Below are 5,930 nucleotides of genomic sequence, written 5' to 3' on the forward strand. Positions count from 1 at the left end.
TAAATGAAACCATGTTTTTCAATAACTGTGTCCTCCTACTGTTCATAGCACAAAGGTTCAGCCAGTGTTGGAGAGAAATGTAGACAACTGTGAGTCAGTCTACAGGTTCCTCTATTGTTTACATGTCAGAGAGAAGTTACGAATACATTTTGAAATACTAGGGGGTAATATGCAGTGTTCAAAAGGAAGTTGCTTGCATAGTGGAAACTACCAAGTGCCATTTCCTCACTTGAAAATTGTTCCTACCATGCACCTGCAATATAGATGCTTCCTGTTCAGAGAAACGAGAGGAAGTGCTGAAATCTATCCAATCTATCCAATCCAATAGGAGAGGAAGACCTGGTGAAGCTCACAGCGCAGGAGGTGGCGTGAGTAAAGAGGTTTCAACACATGATTCTTTAATAATCAGTATTTTTAAGATGCATTATTTACTAGACCTGAAATAATCTCGGCTTGAAAAAACACTGTTTTATGAACTATGATAAATCTCTTCTAGGCTTATTTTGAATAAATTAAACAGAAATACACACAAACAAGGGAAAGGGTGGAGGGGCCCATATGCAATCACTACGTACAGTTTGAAAAAATGTGTGCGAAGCCCCTGCATGTGTACTTAAAACATAATTATTCATTCAAAAATCTGGAATGCATTTCAGTCAACTAATTCCTAATACTCAATACAGTGTTTAACATTCTTAGGGACTATTACTGAATGTTTTTATTTATTCTAGTATTTCAACAATTTAGACAGTTTATACATCTAAAAAACAAACAAAATTAGTAGAAGTGGGAGGGCAGAAGGCATACAGAAGTAGCCCTCCCGTTAGTCATCCTGTTGCAGGATACTAATGTGATGTTATAAAAAGCCTTTGGTGGCTGCAGGGAGAGCCAAGCAAAGTCAGATTAAGTGATAAAATGGCATGATAACACAGTAAAGTAAACCTCCCTTTGACCGGCCTTCCTTGGTTAATATGACCTCCAAATTGGGGTGTGCAACGGCCTTGACAGTAAAGGAACCTTTAATAATATATGGTGTTACATCAAGGTCAGCAATTATTTCAAACCACAAATGTTAATATCAGTCAAAAGAAGCAACAGTACTTAGTGAAATTCAGTGGCCAGTAATTTACACATAATTATGGTTGACAAAAATGAAAACACTGCAGTGCTGCTTTCAGATGCTGTATATTTAGAAACATGGTCTGGGTAACAGCTTTGGTTGTCATTTGATGATGTATCTTTTATATTATTTCTTAACCATAGACCCTCTGAAGTCCCATCCATATAGGCACAGTGATCGTGTGCAAACAAGATCTACAATGTGCAAACCACAGTAAATAACTTGTTTGTACACATTGTGTCCATAATGTACTTACCGCACTCAGCTGTCACCACTGCAAGTGCATACCAACCTATGTTTCACACCAGGGGCGGACTGGCCATCGGGAATACCGGGAGTTTTTTTTGCCTAAATCCTACCGGCCCACATTTGTAAGTGTTCCGGCCACTCCCTTTTTTTTTTTTGCTTACCTAAATCCTACCGGCCCACATTTGTAAGTGTTCCGGCCCAGCCCAGCCCAGCCCAGTGGGGTGTGGCCAGGGTTGGGTTGTAACGGAATACATGTAACGGCGTTACGTAATCAGAATACAAAAATCAAGTAACTGTATTCAGCTCGTGTTACATTTGAAAAACGAGTAATCTGATTACAGTTACTTTCGTAAACCTGAAGTGAATACATTTTGGATTACTTATTGGAATTATTGGTGGAAAGATTTCCTCACAACATGTAATATTCATTACTAAAGGTACAGCCTTGTCTGGTTTCTTGCTCAAGGGCACCACGGCAGGGCAGGAGGTGAACTGGGACCTCTCCAAGTAGAAGTCCACACTCCAAATAGGTCTGGTCTGGGACTTGAACCGGCGACCCTACGGCTCACAGTCCAAGTCCCTACTGACTGCCATAGATTTAGTCCCTAATTTTGCTCTCAAAATGGACCAGATTGATGCATTTAACTTCGACATTTAAAAAAAAGTCTTCCCGGGGGAGCTTGCCCCCGGACCCCCCTAGAGGAGGTGAGGTCCACCACCTGCCCACACCCCCTGTTAAATTGTCTCACCCACATTGAGGATGCTTTGTACGTCGCCCATGTTTTATTCCATGTGTCAAGTCAGGCAAATTGGGTCAACATGTATATTGCATCAATGATCTGTTAACATTAAAATCACTAAATATATGCCGTAACTATTTTGCTCTTGGCAACTCAAGGGCTGCTCAGGTAATGTGATTACTATATGAATAATTGTCTAAAATAACATTAAATGCATAGGGTTTTTTGTTAAGTAACATACTTTCGTCGCCGGCCGGCCGATACATGCCACGCATTAAGTGGGCCTGTCTGTCAATTCATCCCCGGGCCACTTTTTCCCCCCAGTCCGCCCCTGTTTCACACACATTGTCAATAAATCCTTTCCCCATGTGGATGTTTTATAAAGTAAAATGTCTTAGTTAGACATCATTTGATTGTTATCCATCCTATGATTATGTTTGATGACTCACTTAAACTATTGATATATGTCTCTGACTTTGTTAATTGGTCATTCTAGAGCACCATTTGATTTACCAATAGGCAGTGTTGGGTGTAACGGAGTTACAGTAATGTATGTAACGAAGTAATGTAAGGCATTACTAATGACATTTGGATAATACACTACCCGTTACAATTCTCAGTAACACAGTTACAACTCATTTTAACCCGAAATGGTGTTTTGTTACGAAATCGTATTTCTTCCGCTAAGAAAACTTTACGGCAGCACTGTCCAACTCTGTTCACAGTCTCTGATCCACTAACAAGTCCTTAAACTGATCTGCATACATACCATGCATCAGACTTCTGTCATGTTTAGCCTGTTTGAGTCAGTGAGAGAAATTACACTGCCTTGATTTAGCTATTTCAGCATAGTTTGGCTCATAAGTGGTAAGAGCAATCCTGAGACACTCATGCAACTTCTCATTGGTCATGGAGCAGCGTGCCCTTGTTTTGATGGCATTCATATGAGAAAAGCTAGACTCACAAGTATAGGTAGATCCAAACATTGTCAGTATAAGCAAGGCCACCTTCCTCATTGTGGGGTACTGATACTGGCTAACATGGTTAGACCAAAAGTCCACTACACCCTCAGACTGCAGGAGCTGTTTTAAAGGTAAGGAAGACTGCACATCAACCAGCTCCATCTGAAAGAGGCTCTCATCAATGCAAGATATTACCTCTTTTACTTTTACACAGAAGTCTGCATCAGGCTTGATGGAAAACGGGTCACGGGCAAACTGCAATACCTCAATTGGAATGCTGAAGCCTTGGAATCTGTCAGTAAAGTTATCAGTCAATGTTGTCATGAAGTCTGTCATGAAGTCTGTCATGACTGGCGTTTGCTCCAGGTGATGTGGTCATAAATGCAGGGAGTTTTGGGAAGTGCAGTAGTTTTGTCGTCATTAGGTCTGTTTTGAAGATCGTTAGCTTTGTCTTGAAGGCACAAAGTCTTTCAACCAAATCAGCGATAGACTTTTCGCGACCCTGCAGTTCGCAATTCAAAGTGTTCAAGTGTCCAAAAATGTCACACAGAAAGTAAACATCTGCCATAAACTGTTCATCTAACATGCGCTCCAAGAGGTTTGGAGCTCGTTTGTAGCTCGTGTGTGCTTACTCGTGCGAAGGAAAGACACAATCTCCTGGCGGAGTTCACAGAAACGATCCAGGACCTTTCCTTTGCTGAGCCATCGGACATCGTTATGGACGAGTAAGTCCGTGTGTTCAGCAAACGTGTCAGCAAGCAGCTGACGGAACAGGCGGTGTTGTAGGCTGGAGGTTGAGCGAATGAAATTCACAATGTTCATGACAGTGTCCATGGTGTTTTTCAAATCACCACTGAGCTTTGCACACAACACAGATTGATGAATAATACAGTGTAAATACTGCATGTGTGGGGCTATGGCAGATAGACGCGCCACCAGCCCCTGCACTCTGCCGATCATAGCTGGAGCGCCATCAGTGACCAACAGGCACACTTTTTTTAAATCCAGTAGACGTTCGTTAAAAAACGAGACTATCTTTTGAAAGATAACCTCACCTGTAATGTGTCCCTCCAACGGAATAATCCCCAGAAGTTCTTCCCTAAAGCGAACTCCATCGAAAAACCTCACATAGATGCACAGCTGGGCCATGTCAGTACAGTCAGTTGATTCGTCCACAGCGATTGATATAAACTCTGCTTTTCGAAGGTTTTCCAAAAGCTTCCCCGACACATCCTTTGCAAGTAGTTCCACTGTGCGAAGTGTTGTTGTTCTGAGAGAGGTACTTTTTTAATGGCTGAAGTGACGCTGTCTTTACTTTTTGGTCAATAACCACTTCATCGATGACAGCAAGCATGCAATCTTTAACGGTCTCCGCGTCGGTAAAGGGCCTCTTCTGTCTGGTGTCCAGGCTACTCGCAGGGATGCTATCGTAGCTCTCTCTTGTTCCGTGCAGCGACTAAAAGCCACTTGACTCCGTTCAAATGATGCTAGCAGTCCCTGTACTTTCCTTCTCCGTTCCTCTGAGCCCACGGGAAAACTGGCAGAAAACGAGCCGTGATTTGAGTTGTAGTGTCGCTTTACGTTGTATTCTTTCATCACGGATATACTTTCGTTGCACAATAAACACACCGGTTTATTACTTGTTGCGGCTGGCAAAGTAAATACATATTTGTCAGTCCATTCATTCTGGAATTGGCGATTTTCCGAATCAACTTTACGTTTCTTGGGCTTGGAGAGACATCTTGAAGCTGTTACTCGCTGTTACTCGCTGTTACTCACTGGCCCGCGAACCTAGTGTGTAACGTGAGTTTGACTGAGCCAATGACAAGTGCGGACACAGTGCGGTTTTTTTTTTTTAATGAGCAGAGCGCGGCAGGCAAAATAACGGATTCAAAATAATTCAAATTAATGGAAAAACCAGCGTTTTCGCCGCATCGTCGGATGTAGTGCTATTACACATGTAACGTTCACAAGGTGAGTCGGAAACAGGCTTCTCGTTATTAGGCTTTAATAACAGATGTTCTTTACAGATGATCACAGGTACATGTCACTTCGTGGGTTCTACTCACTCTAACCTAACTCCTACCCCTACACATATATATATATATATATATATATATATATATATATATATATATAGCAGTGTCTACGTCACAACTCCCCGCCCTCCCCCGTCCGCTCCCCCAACCACAGGCCCGCACCTCAACCAGCATCACTGTGCAGCTCTATGATTGGCAGAGAGACGGGGGATGCCTGAGTGACACCCTCAGCATCCTATACAGGGTCGCTACACTACCCCCCCACTACGAAGTTCCTCGCCCACGAGGAACAAATAAATCTCAGCACAAACACTACCCCCACCCTCTCCAGTACTCTGCAGGGAGCAACCCACTGGCTGTCCAGTTTTGGGCACCGGCCTTTCTTCCGTTGTGGGCTGTAGACCCAGACCAGCTCCCCGGCCCGGAAATGCTGCCCTCTTGTCCTGGTGTCATAGTTCCGCTTCTGTCCACCTTGTCCAGTCTCAGCTCCTTCAGTTCGCCTCCGAGTCTGAACCTCAGAGTCCAGGGTCTGCTCCGCCTCTGCCTTCATCAAGGCCTCTCTGTGTTGGGCGTTCTGCTCCATGGTACTCCTCTCCGCTATAGCTACGCTTGCCTGCTTCTGGGACTCATCCAGCTGAGATGTACAGGTATCCAACTCTGCTTCTGTCCTTTTCAGGTCTTCTAGAGTTTTCAAAGTCTCCAGTTGGGATTGTTCTAGCTTATTCTGGAGCTCGTTGTAACCTTGCTGCAGCGCCTTAGCGTCTCTACCCATCTCGCTGATCCTCTCCTGGTACTTGATGCAGTCCCTCTGCAGCTGCCG

This window comes from Pseudochaenichthys georgianus, chromosome 8, assembly GCF_902827115.2.
Source record: "Pseudochaenichthys georgianus chromosome 8, fPseGeo1.2, whole genome shotgun sequence".
NCBI lineage: Eukaryota > Metazoa > Chordata > Actinopteri > Perciformes > Channichthyidae > Pseudochaenichthys > Pseudochaenichthys georgianus.